General features: G+C 45.0%; 1 protein-coding gene across 2 annotated transcripts in view; it reads right to left on the minus strand.

The window, feature by feature from the left end:
- Window positions 1-19614, minus strand: part of KCNT2 (potassium sodium-activated channel subfamily T member 2) — a 574767-nt gene that overhangs the window by 106249 nt on the left and 448904 nt on the right. The window lies entirely within an intron of this gene.

The raw sequence follows: 19614 nt of genomic DNA on the forward strand, positions 1-19614 counted from the left end.
CCAAGCAATGGAATCAGTGGCAGGCAGCAACGGCAGGACAAACGTCGCCCGCCGTTCATGCCACTGCCTCTGCTCACAGTGCTGGCGATGCACTCCAGAGGACGAGCCAGGACATCACTTCATCTGCCTCCGCCACTTTGTTGACTTCTCCCTCATCCTCCCCTGTTTCTGTCTTATCTCCTTCTCCTGCACCATCAAAGGCACCATCAGGCGCTTCTTTACAACAACCCACCATCTCTCAGACATTGGAGCGCCGGCAGAAATACACCGCTAACCACCCACCCACGCAAGCCTAGAACGCCAACATCGCTAAACTGCTGGCCCAGGAGAGGTTGGCGTTCCGGCTTGTTGAAACTCCCGCCTTCCCGGACCTGATGGCAACTGTGGCACCTCACTATGCCGTCCCTAGCCGTCTCAACTTCTCCCGGTGTGGCGTCCCCGCCTTGCACCAGCACGTGTCACTCAACATCAGGTGGGCCCTTAGTTCCGCGCTTTGCTGCAAGGTCCACTTGACCACCGACACTTGGACAAGCGCCTGTGGTCAGGGATGCTGCAGTGCTTATCTTTAATGACAGGCAGGGTGAATGTGGTGGAGTCTGTTCCTCGGGTGCAAACTGGGGTGGCCTATCTCCTCTCCCAGGCCAAAATTCATGGCAGGAGTAGACTGAAACCCTACGACGCTGCAACCTCCACCACAGCTACTAGCGGCAAACGCTAAAACACTGGTGTGGGGAGACGTCAGCAGGCGGTGCTGAAGCTCATCAGCTTGGGGGACAGACAGCACAGTGCCTCCGAGGTCAGGGATGCCATCCTGGCTGAGATGGCATTTTTTTTTCCCTGCTACACCTGGGGCCTGGCATTTTTACGCCTGTGATAATGGCTGGAACCTGGTAGCGGCTCTGGAGCTTGCCAGCCTCCAACACGTTCCATGTTTGGCCCACGTCTAACCTAGTGGTGCAAAGTTTTTTAAAAACATACCCAAATGTACCGAAGCTACTGTTGAAAATGCGGCGCTTGTGCGCCCACTTTTGCAAGTGCACAGGAGTCGCTGCTAGCCTAAAAACACTCTAGCAAGGCCTACATCTGTCCAAACACAGGCTGTTGTCCGTCATTCACACACGCTGAAACCCTACAATACCATATCTTGAGCAGGGTGTGTGAGCTGCACAGACCTTTGATGGAGTTCCATCTACAAAACCCAAGGGTTCCTCAAAGTCAGCAACCAAAGTTTCTGCACCATGAGTTTCCAGGGGTGGCAGAGTTATGGCTAGGGGAAGAGGCATGGATAGGGATGATGTCTAGGGGCAAAAGCAGTGTGGATGTGGAGGCAAGCTAAGCAGGAAAAACTGGGGGTACAAGCTAAGGCATGGACTGGGGTGATGTCTAGGGGCAAAAGCAGTGTGGATGTGGAGGCAAGCTAAGCAGGAAAAACTGGGGATACAAGCTAAGGCATGGACTGGGGTGATGTCTAGGGGCAAAAGCAGTGTGGATGTGGAGGCAAGCTAAGCAGGAAAAACTGGGGGTACAAGCTAAGGCATGGACTGGGGTGATGTCTAGGGGCAAAAGCAGTGTGGATGTGGAGGCAAGCTAAGCAGGAAAAACTGGGGGTACAAGCTAAGGCATGGACTGGGGTGATGTCTAGGGGCAAAAGCAGTGTGGATGTGGAGGCAAGCTAAGCAGGAAAAACTGGGGGTACAAGCTAAGGCATGGACTGGGGTGATGTCTAGGGGCAAAAGCAGTATGGATGTGGAGGCAAGCTAAGCAGGAAAAACTGGGGGTACAAGCTAAGGCATGGACTGGGGTGATGTCTAGGGGCAAAAGCAGTGTGGATGTGGAGGCAAGCTAAGCAGGAAAAACTGGGGGTACAAGCTAAGGCATGGACTGGGGTGATGTCTAGGGGCAAAAGCAGTGTGGATGTGGAGGCAAGCTAAGCAGGAAAAACTGGGGGTACAAGCTAAGGCATGGACTGGGGTGATGTCTAGGGGCAAAAGCAGTGTGGATGTGGAGGCAAGCTAAGCAGGAAAAACTGGGGGTACAAGCTAAGGCATGGACTGGGGTGATGTCTAGGGGCAAAAGCAGTGTGGATGTGGAGGCAAGCTAAGCAGGAAAAACTGGGGGTACAAGCTAAGGCATGGACTGGGGTGATGTCTAGGGGCAAAAGCAGTGTGGATGTGGAGGCAAGCTAAGCAGGAAAAACTGGGGGTACAAGCTAAGGCATGGACTGGGGTGATGTCTAGGGGCAAAAGCAGTGTGGATGTGGAGGCAAGCAAAGCAGGGAAAATGGTGGCTAGAGGCAAAGGGATGTCCATAGGCAGCAAGGGCAAAGATGCAAAACTCTCCCGTTTCAAGAATTTTCCTGACTTGTTTCCCCACAAAACATTCCTGGGAGGAGGGCTGAAACACCACCCTCCTCCTCCTCCGCTGTTAGATTTACCCCAGCTACGAGCTGAAAACGCTGCAACACTGGTGTGGGGAGACGTCAGCAGGCTGGGCTGAAGCTCATCAGCTTGGGAGACGGACAGCACACTGCCTCTGAGGTCAGGGATGCCATCCTGGATGAGATGGCAATTTGTTTATCCCCGCTGCCCCTGGGGCCAGGTTTTTTAGCTTGTTGGAGGGCTCTGGAGCTTGCCAGCCTCCAACACGTTCCATGCCTGGCCCACATGTTCAATGTAGTGGTGCAATGATTTTTAAAAACATACCCCAAATTAGCTGAGCTAAGGGTGAAAGTGCGGCACTTGGACACCCACTTTCCCAAGTCTACAGTACCTGGAGCTAGCCGCAATACACTCCAGCAAGGCCTACATCTGCCTGAAGCACCTACTGTTGTGCGAGGTCACCACACGCTCTAACCCTAGATACCGTATGTTCAGCAGGGTGTGTGAGCAGCAGAGACCTTTGATGGAGTACCAGCTACAAAACCCAAGGGTTCCTCAGAGTCAGCTCCCTCACTTTCTGCACCATGAGTTTCCATGGGTGGCAGACTTATGGCTAGAGGCACAGGCATGGATAGGGGTGATGTGTAGGGGCAAAAGCAGTGTGGATGTGGAGGCAAGCTAAGCAGCAAAAACTGGGGGTACAAGCAGCCGGTGACATCATCACTGACAAGCACAGCTGTCTGTCAGCTGACAGGCTGACTTTCACCAAAATGAACAGACAATGGATAGACTCATCATATACATGTCAGTTACATGACAAATTTAGTGCAATTTGCAAGTCCAAGATGGTTTGGAGATCTGCGGAGAGGAATCTCACCACCTCTTGCGGGTGCCATCATTTGGAAGGCAAGCCCTGGGCTGGGGTGAGAGCAAGCGCAGGATAATCGTCGTTTGGCCTGGCGGCCACTGCCTCTTCCACTGTTGACAGGGCTGGCGCTGCAGTCCAGACCAGGAGCCAGGACACCTCCACATCTGCCTCTGACACTTTGGGGAGTTCACCCTTATCCTCACCTTTTCCTGCCATTTCTCCTTTTGCCCGCGCCATCATGCGCCTCTTCCCAGCAACTCCCCATCTCCCAAGCCTTTCATTTCATGCTAAAGTACAGCGCAACCCACCCACATGCCCAAGGCTTCAACGGCCTCATCTCAAGAAATCTGGCCCAGGAGATGTTGGAATCCCGGCTGGGGGACACTCTGCCCTTTTTGGGCAGAGTGTCTACTGCGCCACCGCACTGTGCCGTCCACACCAGCACTTTCCCCCAAACATGAGGCGGTCCCTAAATTCAGCGCTTAGCCCTAAAGTTCCATGTGACCAGTTACGAATGGACAAGTGCATGCGGACAGGGACGCTACCTTTCAATTTGGGCACAGTGGTTGAATGTAGTTGAGGCGTGGACCGGGTCGCAAAATGTGGTGGCCTGACTTGTCTCCCCACACAACATTCCTGGGAGGAGGGCTGAAACACCACCCTCCTCCGCTGTTAAATTGACCCCAGCTACGAGCTGGAAACGCTGCAACACTGGTGTGGGGAGACGTCAGCGGGCCGTGCTGAAGCTCATCAGCTTGGGGGCCAGACAGCACACTGCCTACAAAGTGAGTCATGCCATCCTCGATGAGACGGCAATGTGGTTTTTGCCACTGCACCTGGGCCCAGGCATGTTGTCATGTGTGATAATGGCCGTAACCTGGGATTGGCTCTGTAGCTTGGCAGCCTGCAACATATTCCATGCCTGGGCCACGTTTTTAACTCATTGCTGCTAATCTTTTGAAAAAGGTACCCCAATGTTCCTGAGCTACTGGTGAAAGTGTGGCGCTTGTGCGGATAGTTTTTAAAGTGTATAGTTGCCGCTGCTAGCCTCTATGCACTCCTACAACGCCTGTACCTGCTGGAACAACGGCTGTTGTGCGACGTCTCCACACTGCTGGCACTAAACATATCATGTGTTGAGCAGAGTGTGTGAGCAGCACAGACCTTTGATGTAGTTCCAACTCCAAAACCCTCGGGTTCGTCAAAGTCAACTCCCTCAGTTGCTCAACCATGAGTGGCCATGGGTGGCAGACTTATGTGAAATCCCATCCCATCCATTGCACTGGACACGAAACATTAGCATGCGCTCAGCACAACTTCGGATATGGCAGATGCGTTAAGCAGGGTGCAGGGTACAACACAGACCAGGCCCGAGCACCAGGAACAGGTGTTAGAAATACTGCAGCATCTGCCATTTCCTTCCAATTTTGGGGTTTTGGACCCGCCACCGACTTGTCTGGACCTAAGTGGGGATCATGAGACACAGTTGCCATCAAGGCAAGCTGTGGTCATGTGCGGTTTGCAGTAAGGGGGCAGTGCGCAATTGGAAGAGGAGTTGGTGGATGACGAGGCCACCGACCCCACATGGACAGGGGTGATGTCTAGGGGCTAAAGCAGTGTAGATGTAGAGGGAAGCTAAATCAACAAAAAACCTGGGTAGAAGCAAAGGCATAAACTGGGGTGATGTTTAGGGGTGAAAGCAGAGTAGATGTGGAGGGAAGCTAAGCAGCAAAAACAGTGGGTAGAAGCAAAGGCATGCAAAACTCTACCCTGTTGGAAGACTTATTCCTAGGTCTGGAACACGTTAATGGCCCCCCTGGACAAATTACTGCCACTCAGGGGCCTAGTGTCACCAGGAGGGACAAGTATAGGCGCATGTTGTGGGAATACCTGGCCGACACCAGCTCTGTCCTCTCCGATCCCTCTGTGCTCTACAGCCTAAACTTATTTTCTCATCTTTTTTTCTGAACTGCACATCTCTTGCCTGCTTCCTTTGGGATCTTAGAAATGGTGGTCCACTTCCACAGATGGTAACTTCAATAGACAGTGTAACGGGAGTAGCTGAGGGATCGCTGTCTTAACCACTTTTTGGCACAAAATTAACTTCCAAAGCCAAATATGGTGCAAGTATATGATGCAAGGACACCTACACACCTATCTCTGACACATTGGGGAGTTCACCCTCATGCGCCCTTTTGGCCTGCACCATCATGCGCCTCTTCCCAGCCACTCCACATTTCCCAAGCTTTTCATTGCAGGCAGAAGTACAATACAACCCACCCCCATGCCCAAGCCTGTAACAGCCTCATCGATAAACTGCTGGCCCTGGAGATGTTGGTGTTTGTTTATGCTTCTGGAGACCCAGGCCTTCCGTCAGCAGATGGCAGCTGGGGCACCTCCCTATGCTGGGCCTAGCCGTTACTACTTCTCTTGGTGTGCTGTCTCTGCCTTGCGCCTGCATGTGTCCCATAACATCAGTCGGGCCCAGAGCTCTGCGCTTTGCTGCAAGGTCCACTTGACCACCGACACATGGACAAGCGCCTGTGGTCAGGGATGCTGCAGTGCTTATCTTTAATGACAGGCAGGGTGAATGTGGTGGAGTCTGTTCCCCGGGTGCAAACTGGGGTGGCCTATCTCCTCTCCCAGGCCATGGCAGGAGTAGACTGAAACCCTACGAAGCTGCAACCTCCACCCCAGCTACTAGCGGAAAACACTGTAACACTGGCATGGGGAGATGTCAGTAGGCCGTGCTGAAACTGATCAGCTTGGGGGACAGACAGCACAGTGCCTCCGAGGTCAGGGATGCCATCCTGGCTGAGATGGCATTTTTTTTTCCCTGCTACACCTGGGGCCTGGCATTTTTGCGCCTGTGATAATGGCTGGAACCTGGTAGCAGATCTGGAGCTTGCCAGACTCAAACACGGTCCACGCATGGCCCACGTTTTCCAACTTGTTGGTGCCATGTTTCTTTGAAACCTACACCATTGTGCCTGATATACAGGTCAAAGTGGGGCCATTTTCGTAAGTGAGAACTAGCCTCTGCTAGGCAGAAAACATTCAGAGCACACTCCTCTCATCTTCGCACCGTTGGCTGGCGGAGGAAGACGAGGGGGTTGGAGTGGCATCTGATGTCCCTATCCCACACGAGGCTAGAGGGTGCACTTCAGTGCATCCCATTGCTTCACCACAAATGGTGTGAAGGGGAGTGGAAAATGGAGGAAATGGAGAGTGACCCTTACAGTTGGGGCCAGCAAAGGCATGCCAAGTAACACACTGGCACACATGGCTGACTTCATCTTGGGTTGCTTTTCAACACATATTTCACATCATGAAGAACAAATAATACTGGATTTTTTCAAGCCTCGAACCCCGGTCTAGGTCTAATGTCTGTTCCTTTCTTATATTAGGGGAGAGGGAAAAAAAATTACTTCAGTGATACGTTTAGCGTACATAGACTGACTATTAATGTGTATCCCACTTAGTGTTGTTAGGGTTACACACCGTCACAACCTGGCTAAAGCTTCTATAGCTGTTAATAAAGTCAACATAACTTTACGGTATCCAAAAAGACAGCTGGTACCGACAGAGAGCAAGACAAATGTCACCCAAAGCTGTGAGCTCTGAACACCCACAGTGACTTTGGCGTCATCATCATTATAAGGGAGTGGGTGGTAATAAATAACTTGGCAGTGCCTAAAACCCAAAAAGCTTATACAACTATATTTACATTAAGATACACAAATGAAACTTTTCAGTAGCATGTCATGAGACAAGCTGATAAGCTCTTCCTTTGTGCAGTGCTATTTGAAAGTTAAACGCTGCCTTTATTTTAATTCTGGAGAAGGTGCAGACATTAGATTTAGAACATGTTGTCTTCATTGTCCAAATCCTCTATATAGGTAACGCGTTTTTCGGGCCGAGCTGTCTGGGAACGAGCTGGTGCAGCACTGACAACCTGGGTGAATATGGCAAGAGCCTGAGATGTAGGGTGAATGAATCCCCAAATTATTTGTGGAATTCCCAGTGAGACAATGGCACTGTATACCAGTATTAAAAATTGTGGGTGCACATAACCCCCATATATTCTTTGAATTCCCAGTCAGACAATGGCACTGTATAGCAGTATTAAAAATTGTGGGTGCACGTAACCCCCATATATTCTTTGAATTCCCAGTCAGACAATGGCACTGTATACCAGTATTAAAAATTGTGGGTGCACGTAACCCCCATATATTCTTTGAATTCCCAGTCAGACAATGGCACTGTATACCAGTAGTAAAAATTGTGGGTGCACGTAACCCCCATATATTCTTTGAATTCCCAGTCAGACAATGGCACTATATACCAGTATTAAAAATTGTGGGTGCACATAACCCCCATATATTCTTTGAATTCCCAGTGAGACAATGGCACTGTATACCAGTATTAAAAATTGTGGGTGCACGTAACCCCCATATATTCTTTGAATTCCCAGTCAGACAATGGCACTGTATACCAGTAGTAAAAATTGTGGGTGCACATAACCCCCATATATTCTTTGAATTCCCAGTCAGACAATGGCACTGTATACCAGTATTAAAAATTGTGGGTGCACATAACCCCCATATATTCTTTGAATTCCCAGTCAGACAATGGCACTATATACCAGTATTAAAAATTGTGGGTGCACATAACCCCCATATATTCTTTGAATTCCCAGTGAGACAAAGGAACTGTATAGCAGTATTAAAAATTGTGGGTGCACGTAACCCCCATATATTCTTTGAATTCCCAGTCAGACAATGGCACTATATACCAGTATTAAAAATTGTGGGTGCACATAACCCCCATATATTCTTTGAATTCCCAGTCAGACAATGGCACTGTATACCAGTATTAAAAATTGTGGGTGCACGTAACCCCCATATATTCTTTGAATTCCCAGTCAGACAATGGCACTGTATACCAGTAGTAAAAATTGTGGGTGCACATAACCCCCATATATTCTTTGAATTCCCAGTCAGACAATGGCACTGTATACCAGTATTAAAAATTGTGGGTGCACATAACCCCCATATATTCTTTGAATTCCCAGTCAGACAATGGCACTGTATACCAGTATTAAAAATTGTGGGTGCACATAACCCCCATATATTCTTTGAATTCCCAGTCAGACAATGGCACTGTATAGCAGTATTAAAAATTGTGGGTGCACGTAACCCCCATATATTCTTTGAATTCCCAGTCAGACAATGGCACTATATACCAGTATTAAAAATTGTGGGTGCACATAACCCCCATATATTCTTTGAATTCCCAGTCAGACAATGGCACTGTATACCAGTATTAAAAATTGTGGGTGCACGTAACCCCCATATATTCTTTGAATTCCCAGTCAGACAATGGCACTGTATAGCAGTATTAAAAATTGTGGGTGCACGTAACCCCCATATATTCTTTGAATTCCCAGTCAGACAATGGCACTATATACCAGTATTAAAAATTGTGGGTGCACATAACCCCCATATATTCTTTGAATTCCCAGTCAGACAATGGCACTGTATAGCAGTATTAAAAATTGTGGGTGCACGTAACCCCCATATATTCTTTGAATTCCCAGTCAGACAATGGCACTGTATACCAGTAGTAAAAATTGTGGGTGCACATAAACCCCATATATTCTTTGAATTCCCAGTCAGACAATGGCACTGTATACCAGTATTAAAAATTGTGGGTGCACATAACCCCCATATATTCTTTGAATTCCCAGTCAGACAATGGCACTGTATACCAGTATTAAAAATTGTGGGTGCACGTAACCCCCATATATTCTTTGAATTCCCAGTCAGACAATGGCACTGTATACCAGTAGTAAAAATTGTGGGTGCACATAACCCCCATATATTCTTTGAATTCCCAGTCAGACAATGGCACTGTATACCAGTATTAAAAATTGTGGGTGCACATAACCCCCATATATTCTTTGAATTCCCAGTCAGACAATGGCACTGTATAGCAGTATTAAAAATTGTGGGTGCACGTAACCCCCATATATTCTTTGAATTCCCAGTCAGACAATGGCACTATATACCAGTATTAAAAATTGTGGGTGCACATAACCCCCATATATTCTTTGAATTCCCAGTCAGACAATGGCACTGTATACCAGTATTAAAAATTGTGGGTGCACGTAACCCCCATATATTCTTTGAATTCCCAGTCAGACAATGGCACTGTATACCAGTAGTAAAAATTGTGGGTGCACATAACCCCCATATATTCTTTGAATTCCCAGTCAGACAATGGCACTGTATACCAGTATTAAAAATTGTGGGTGCACATAACCCCCATATATTCTTTGAATTCCCAGTCAGACAATGGCACTGTATACCAGTATTAAAAATTGTGGGTGCACATAACCCCCATATATTCTTTGAATTCCCAGTGAGACAAAGGAACTGTATAGCAGTATTAAAAATTGTGGGTGCACGTAACCCCCATATATTCTTTGAATTCCCAGTCAGACAATGGCACTGTATACCAGTATTAAAAATTGTGGGTGCACGTAACCCCCATATATTCTTTGAATTCCCAGTCAGACAATGGCACTATATACCAGTATTAAAAATTGTGGGTGCACATAACCCCCATATATTCTTTGAATTCCCAGTCAGACAATGGCACTGTATAGCAGTATTAAAAATTGTGGGTGCACATAACCCCCATATATTCTTTGAATTCCCAGTCAGACAATGGCACTGTATACCAGTATTAAAAATTGTGGGTGCACGTAACCCCCATATATTCTTTGAATTCCCAGTCAGACAATGGCACTATATACCAGTATTAAAAATTGTGGGTGCACATAACCCCCATATATTCTTTGAATTCCCAGTCAGACAATGGCACTGTATACCAGTAGTAAAAATTGTGGGTGCACATAACCCCCATATATTCTTTGAATTCCCAGTCAGACAATGGCACTGTATACCAGTATTAAAAATTGTGGGTGCACATAACCCCCATATATTCTTTGAATTCCCAGTCAGACAATGGCACTGTATAGCAGTATTAAAAATTGTGGGTGCACGTAACCCCCATATATTCTTTGAATTCCCAGTCAGACAATGGCACTATATACCAGTATTAAAAATTGTGGGTGCACATAACCCCCATATATTCTTTGAATTCCCAGTCAGACAATGGCACTGTATACCAGTATTAAAAATTGTGGGTGCACGTAACCCCCATATATTCTTTGAATTCCCAGTCAGACAATGGCACTGTATAGCAGTATTAAAAATTGTGGGTGCACGTAACCCCCATATATTCTTTGAATTCCCAGTCAGACAATGGCACTATATACCAGTATTAAAAATTGTGGGTGCACATAACCCCCATATATTCTTTGAATTCCCAGTCAGACAATGGCACTGTATAGCAGTATTAAAAATTGTGGGTGCACGTAACCCCCATATATTCTTTGAATTCCCAGTCAGACAATGGCACTGTATACCAGTAGTAAAAATTGTGGGTGCACATAACCCCCATATATTCTTTGAATTCCCAGTCAGACAATGGCACTGTATACCAGTATTAAAAATTGTGGGTGCACATAACCCCCATATATTCTTTGAATTCCCAGTCAGACAATGGCACTGTATAGCAGTATTAAAAATTGTGGGTGCACGTAACCCCCATATATTCTTTGAATTCCCAGTCAGACAATGGCACTATATACCAGTATTAAAAATTGTGGGTGCACATAACCCCCATATATTCTTTGAATTCCCAGTCAGACAATGGCACTGTATACCAGTATTAAAAATTGTGGGTGCACGTAACCCCCATATATTCTTTGAATTCCCAGTCAGACAATGGCACTGTATACCAGTAGTAAAAATTGTGGGTGCACATAACCCCCATATATTCTTTGAATTCCCAGTCAGACAATGGCACTGTATACCAGTATTAAAAATTGTGGGTGCACATAACCCCCATATATTCTTTGAATTCCCAGTCAGACAATGGCACTGTATACCAGTATTAAAAATTGTGGGTGCACATAACCCCCATATATTCTTTGAATTCCCAGTGAGACAACGGAACTGTATAGCAGTATTAAAAATTGTGGGTGCACGTAACCCCCATATATTCTTTGAATTCCCAGTCAGACAATGGCACTGTATACCAGTATTAAAAATTGTGGGTGCACATAACCCCCATATATTCTTTGAATTCCCAGTGAGACAAAGGAACTGTATAGCAGTATTAAAAATTGTGGGTGCACGTAACCCCCATATATTCTTTGAATTCCCAGTCAGACAATGGCACTGTATACCAGTATTAAAAATTGTGGGTGCACGTAACCCCCATATATTCTTTGAATTCCCAGTCAGACAATGGCACTATATACCAGTATTAAAAATTGTGGGTGCACATAACCCCCATATATTCTTTGAATTCCCAGTCAGACAATGGCACTGTATAGCAGTATTAAAAATTGTGGGTGCACATAACCCCCATATATTCTTTGAATTCCCAGTGAGACAATGGCACTGTATACCAGTAGCAAAAATTGTGGGTGTATATAGCCCCAATTCTATTGCTAGGGGACTTGCAGGGTATTTCTGAGGTGAAGGTGGGGGGGCACACCGTTGGAACGGGGATTTGGGGTGTATATATGGGGTATACGGGAATACACTGTCAGTGTGTTCCATTCAGGATCCTGGGAAAGCTGGGTTGCGGCGATTGAGCCCGTCAGTGCCACGTTACACTGACAAGCTTCTCCCTGGAATTGAAGTTATATGTAAGCCCAATATATTCTTTGAATTCCCAGTGAGACAATGGCACTATATGGCAGTAGCAAAAATAGTGGGTGTATATAGCCCCAATTCTATTGCTAGGGGACTTGCAGGGTATTTCTGGGGTGAAGGTGGGGGGGCACACCGTTGGAACGGGTATCGGGGGTATATATCGGGTATACGGGAATACACTGACAGTGTATTCCATTCAGGATCCTGGGAAAGCTGGGTTGCGGCGATTGAGCCCGTCAGTGCCACGTTACACTGACAAGCTTCTCCCTGGAATTTAGCTCTTATAAGAGCTGTTGGTTGTCTTCTCCTTCCTATCCTAGCCTGTCCCTGCCTACCCAGAATCTAAGCCCTAGCTAGCTGGACGGAAACCTCCGTCCTCGGTGAATTGCAAGCTCAGAATGACGCGAAGCTGGGCGGCGCTGTTCTTTTAAATTAGAGGTCACATGTTTTCGGCAGCCAATGGGTTTTGCCTACTTTTTTCAACGTCACCGGTGTCGTAGTTCCTGTCCCACCTACCCTGCGCTGTTATTGGAGCAAAAAAGGCGCCAGGGAAGGTGGGAGGGGAATCGAGTAATGGCGCACTTTACCACGCGGTGTTCGATTCGATTCGAACATGCCGAACAGCCTAATATCCGATCGAACATGAGTTCGATAGAACACTGTTCGCTCATCTCTAGTCATTATACTTTGCGTTTGTTTGTTAAAGAAAAAGGACAATATACTGAAAATTTCATAAAATTATCAATTTTGAAAGTTTCTGTTATTCTCATAAAAACACAGACAGTCATAACACAAAAAATTCTTCCTAATTAACATTTCCCATATGTCTACTTTATATTGGCATTGTTTCTTCAATGTCCTTTTACTTTTCTAAGAAGTTAGAAGGCTTATAACTTTTGTAGCAAATTGTCAGATTTTCAAGAAAATTTCAAGATTTTGTTTTCTAGGGACCTATTTAGTTGTGAAGTGACTTTGAGGGGCCTATATAATAGAAAACACCCATAAATGACCCCATTTTTGAAACTGTAGTCTTGAAACTATTCAAAATTGTATATAGGAACTGTGTTAACCCTTTAGGTATTCCACAGGAATTAATTCAAAATGGAAGTGAAATTTCCAAATGTCACTTTTTTATGCACATTTTCCATTTCAATCCAGCAAAACATACCATAATATTTATTTCTCTGATTCTGCAGTTTGTAGAAATATCCCATATGTGGCCCTACTGTGCAACGTGACTCAATACGTGTCCTCAGAAATCAAAGAGCACCTTTAGGGATTTCGGGCAGCAATTTCATTAGGATAGTTTTTAGACACAATGTTGCATTTACAGAGCCCTAGAAGTACCACAATAGTGGGAAACCCCCACAAGTGACCCCATTTTGGAAACTGCACCCCTCAAAGAATTTATCAGGGGGTGTAGTGAGTATTAGTATCCCAGACGTGACTGCACAGCAGATGGTGAAGAGGTAATATGTAAGCTGTGAGGAGGACATTGGGAGCACCAAATTCCCTACTATATACCAGTAGCTCCTATGATTGGGGGGGGGGGGGGTCATGTAGGGGGTCTCTTCTATTGTATTTTCTATTATAACTGCAAAACTGGTCTGTACTCTGACATACGCGCTTATATATTCCCCTCCTGACGCATTTGGCGATTTTTGTTTTTTTTTGGTCTTCACATTATTCAAGCTATATTTTTTATTTTTGTGTTGATGTGGCCATATGAGTGCTTTTTATTTTTCTGGGATATGATGCATTTTGTAATGACACCATTTTTGGGTGCCTATAACATTATTATTATTATTATTATTATTACTGTTTTTTATAAACTTTTTTGTGGATAAAAAAATAAACCACCAAAGGGAATAGAAATGTAATGAAGCTAAAAAATAACTTTTAATAAATATTCATTAATAACATCTGTAAAAGGCAGAGGAGGAAAATCTGTGAACCAATGTGTGCTGTGCAAACAATAACATATTTTACAGGCACGGCAGCCTCCATGAAAATGAAACCAGTAACACTCACCAGTCAGATGATGTGGCGTGAAGTTATATCAAATTACACACGAGGTTGCTAATGGTAACACACTGGTACACATTCAGGTTAATCCAAAAATATGGGGGCCAAAGGTATATAAGCAAAAGAAAGATAGCAGACAAGATATTCAAAGGATAATAGACAGAGTGTGTTGCTATTAAACCCTATAACCTATCTCAGGAGCATTACCCTAGTAGTAGATGGCCTGACAGGAACCTATCCCTATATTATGGCCACCTTATAGGAAAACCTGTAAACATTCAGGAGAGATTAAAAGTAGAATGATTGAGCATGCCACCTGACATCAGGGGCGTAACTACCATGGTAGCAGCAGACCCCCGAGTATAATGATCAGCGGACCGGGAGACGTAAGGAACATAACAAACAGTGTTACTTACCTCTCCACGATCCTGCCTCCGGCCTCCCTCATTCGTGTCTGACGTCTCTGACGTCACATGACCTGGGTCTGCTTCCCGGGTCATGTGACGTCCGACGTCATTAATGCAGGACAAGAGCGGCAGCCGGCAGCCGACAGCCTAGGAGCCGGGCACAGGTAAGCAACTGTTTTTTTTTTTTAAATGTTTTTATTCCTCCGGGTCTCCGATTATTATACTCTGGGGTCTGAAAAGACCCCAGAGTATAATAATTGTTTATGGATGTCCACAGAGGGACATAATACTGTGTGCAGGGGCCACTATTGGGGTTAATACTATGTGTGCAGGGGCCACTATTGGGGTTAATTCTGTGTGCAGGGGCCACTATTGGGGTTAATACTATGTATGCAGGGGCCACTATTGGGGTTAATACTATGTGTGCAGGGGCCACTATTGGGGTTAATACTATGTGTGCAGGGGCCACTATTGGGGTTAATTCTGTGTGCAGGGGCCACTATTGGGGTTAATACTGTGTGCAGGGGCCACTATTGGGGTTAATACTGTGTGCAGGGGACACTATTGGGGTTAATACTGTGTGAAGGTGACACTATTAGGGTTAATACTGTGTGCAGGGGACACTAATGGACATAATACAGTTCTGAGGAGGGGGTCGGTTGAGGTCTTTGGCGTCGGTTTGGGGGGGGCCCCATGTCAAAAGTTCGCCACGGGGCCCCGCCATTCCTAGTTACGCCACTGCCTGACATGCATGTTTCATCAAGGTATAGCTGAAACAAACAACCCTGCTACCTCTTGTGTCAACACCCCCTACTTCATAGATTGTAAGCATCTGCGAGCAGGGCCCTCAGTTCCATTGTGTGAAGTGACTATTTCTTTGTAATGTATCTTTTTGTCTGTACTTGAACCCTACAAATTGTACAGCGCTGCGGAATATGTTGGCGCTATATAGATAAAATTTATTATTATTATTATTAGAGTCAAGCATCCATTTGGTGGTCCAGTAGGTGCTGTCCCAAAAAGCATCACTTAGGCTCCATTCACACAGAGTAACGTTAGCATTTTTTGTGCTTATTTTGTGCTTATTTTGGCACATAGCGCCGTGTAGCGCCGCATAAACACCGCGTATACGCCGCATTTGCGCCGTTCAACGCGACCGCAAAATAGCGCGGCGCAAACATGGCGTATACGCGGTGTATATGCGGCGCTATGTGCCAAAATAAGCACAAAATAAGCACAAAAAACGCCAACGTTACTCTGTGTGAATGGAGCCTCATTCTGTATTTCTACAATTAAGGTATGTAAAGCCTTGGTTCTGATATAAGAGCATCTTTTTGACATCACTACAATACACCACTTGGTGCATACCGGGGAAGAACACAGTATAACATTGACCCAATCCATCTCAGCTTCAGTCAGCAGGCTATCAGAGGCCAACATGGCACAGCAGACATGGCAAGTGGCAGAGGCCATATGTTCTGCAGCTTGATGCGGTCGAGGGGATCCTCATCTAGGAAAAAGCAACTTCCATTATGGGAGGAGGTTGAAGACGCCTGGGAGTGCACATGGGATTCCCCAAACTTGAGGCATAGAAGATATTCAAAGAGACATAGAGAAATGAGAAGAATCAACATCATCATTCAGTTCAGAGGATATGGAGACCCATACGTTGACCTGATTGTTGCACGTGATGGAGGGACTGGATAGAGTAGTGAGGGACTAGTCCTTAATGTTGAGAGCAGAGGAGGCATTTGTTTGTTGGAATGCTCAAGAGCAAAGGTACATACAATATTGAAAGGGCAAGAGGGTACAATGATGCCTTTCCCTGCTGCCCAAGTTCATGATTATTAATTGAAGTCACCCTTTAGCGGGGAAGTCCATAAACAAAAAACACAAAGCACTGCTACCACTATTCAGCCACAAGTCCTCAAAATGAGCTCCAGAACCAGACCAAATAACAAAGATGTTGTTAATGTACCCAAATATGTACAAACATATTTAATGAATGGGTTCTGGTTGGTGAACTTGAAAGTGTTCACTACAAGTATATCCATGGCTACTGCAATTTATTTATCTCCAAATCAAAAGCATTATAACAAAATACATACTGAAATAAGATAAGATAAGAGATAAGATAATCATTTAATAGTTCCACCGTGGGGAAATTTGAGTGTGTTACAGCAGCATAACACGGATAGAGGATAATTACAGTAATATATTACAGAAGAAGACACATAAGCTGAGAAAAATACTAGGAATGAATAGCAGCTAAGGAAAAAAATATATATATATCACAGATAATGTTAATGTACGTTAGCATTCCTCTAGGTGTGGCATACTGATTACACCCCCAAATTATGGGATATTCTAGTAAACAAACTTTCCTGATCTATCGGGCCCAGACAAAAATTCTCTTCTCAAGACATTTCACTAAAGGCATATAGAATGGCATTGGTATCCTTCAAAAACGAAGGTGTAACCTCTAAAAGAAGACGAAGCAGCCAATCCAAATATTGTGAAATAAGTGATTGATCCTATTTCAGCCACTACAGGATGGCCAGGACAGGAATGAAGAGACTTATGGATTTTAGGCAAAAATACCAATGGGTCTAACGGTAGAAAACAGGGTACATTTTTCTCCATGAATACAGAAAGTATTCCTGATTTAACTGATTGATGCAAAGACTTTGCAATAATCCTGTACCATATGTACAATATTCCCACCCTTGTTGACTGGCTTAATTAAAACATACTATCCCTACAAACTCCTCCACATTACAAATTGAAGACACAGCAGGAGCAGTGACATCATAAGTAAGGTTAGTAAATAGAGATGAGCGAGTAGTGTTCGATCGAGTAGGTGTTCGATCGAATACTACGGTATTCGAAATAATCGTACTCGATCGAACACTACTAGCTGTTCGAAGTTTAAGGTTCGATGCAGAACCAGCATTGATTGGCAGAATGCTATACATTCTGCCAATCAACGCTGGTTCTTCCCTTACCTTTCTGAAGTCTTCTCTGTGCAGCGTCCCCGCGGCGTCTTCCGGCTGGAATTCACTCTGCCTAAGCATCCGGCCTAGGCAGAGCCGACTGCGCATGCGCGGGCATGCACGCGCATACACGCGCATGCGCAGTCGGCTCTGCTCAGGTGTCGAGCCTGGGCAGAGCCGACTGTGCATGCGCGTGCATGCGCGTGCATGATCGCGCATGCACAGTCAGCTCTGCCTAGGCCGGATGCCTAGGCAGAGTGAATTCCACCCAGAAGAAGACGCGGGGACCCTGCGCCGGGAGAAGACTTCAAGCAGAATCCAGCCCGACCGGCACTCGTGGACTTGGTAAGTATGATTTTATCGAATTTTGTGTACCCCTGAAACAAGCATTTCCCCCCATAGACTATAATGGGGTTCAAAATCCGTTCGAACAGTTGAACAGTGTGCGGCTGTTCGAATCGGATTTCGAACCTCGGAATCTCTATTAGTAAATAAAAAATAAAAAATCATCAAATGTCCCAGTGTTCTCAGCTCTTGAATAGACAATTGGGCACACTATACCTACTATAATAGGGATTTCTCTTTCCTTCCATATAGTTCTCTTATAAGTTATGTTAGTGAAATATTTCTTTAGATTTAATTCTCCCATCACTTTAAGCATGTCCACTTCAAATTATGGTATATGGAAAGGGATGTACATACAAAGGGGTGAAGGCCAATCTCTCCAGTTTGCAACGTTAAAGGGGTTGTCCGTAATGAAATAAAAATTAGCCTCTAAACTACACCCCCCTCTCCCTTCCTAACTTCTAATTTACTTATATTTAAAAAAAAAAAAATCTATAAATTACTCATATCCCTGGGACGGTTATGAGACAACTCCGCCTCTACTGGAAGAGAAACGTTTCCAGCCTGCACACAGCCAAGGACAGTGGGCACTGATCGCAGGCATTAGGGTATGGTATCTGCTGAATAAGACAGCAGATACCAAGTAGCTATGATGGCTCCTGAGCCTCCAGAGCAGCCGCTATAGTTAAACACCCAGTATCCACCATACTAGTAAGGCGAATGTCGGGAAGGAGTTAAAATTATATATAAGGTTGCAATTTTTTAAAAGCTAAGAATTAAACCCAGATTTTCTTATTTTGAAGCCATATCTTTTGATGTTTTTTTTCAGCTCCTGATGGAAAACTATCCTGTATTTTTTACTAAGTGAAATATTCCTTTCTTATTTTGAGGCAGAGATTCAAGGTAGGATTTTGCACCAGCAGGGAATAAATATCTTATCTTCATAGTAAAAAGAAACATAAAATCACAAAAGTGTGTGCTATGTGACTCAGGTGTTTCTGAAATACTAATTTAATATTTTTATTTGATTGTATTCACAGGTAAACAGGAACAGACATATAGTTATAATACTTGTTTTTACTGTGGACTAGGATTAGGGTTAAGCGATCGGGAAAGATTGGATCCCGATCAGTGATTGAGCAAATTTCACGATCGCGATCGGGATCGGCTGGAAAATGATCGAAAATCATATTTTAAAAACGATCCTGAAATCTCAAGATCGGCTCAACCCTACTCCATAAACAAAAATTAACTTGGGTTGAGCGATCGGGATTGGGAAAGATCGGATCCTGATCGGCGATCGAGTAAATTTCACAATCACGATCGGGATCTGCTGGAAAGTGATCGAAAATCGGATTTTAAAAATGAACGGAAATCTCAAGATCGGTTCATCCCTAACTAGGATCTGTGAGAGAAGTCATGGGGGGCTCATATCAATACTTAACAGGACTAAAAAGATCTGTGTCAAAATTTTTGTGCCTGATACCACAGGACATCTTCAGAGGTCTTCTTCAGTCCAGCTCCGACTGGTTACAGCTTTTTGGCTGTATAAAGGGGATTTATGCAATACTAGACAGATTGTGATATTGATATGCCAGACCTGTGTACAGTATATGTTTTTTTTTTTTAATATTTAAAGTTTTGGGGGACTATGACATTGTCCTTAAGATAATATCAATCTCACATCTATGAGGATCTGACACTTGGGACACCCACTCTACTGCTTATCAAGCACAAGCCCATAAACTTTTTAGTGACATTGCAGTTTAATCCCATTCGTGGCCTGCAGCATGGCCATGTACC

Source organism: Leptodactylus fuscus, chromosome 9, assembly GCF_031893055.1.
Source record: "Leptodactylus fuscus isolate aLepFus1 chromosome 9, aLepFus1.hap2, whole genome shotgun sequence".
Classification (NCBI taxonomy): domain Eukaryota; kingdom Metazoa; phylum Chordata; class Amphibia; order Anura; family Leptodactylidae; genus Leptodactylus; species Leptodactylus fuscus.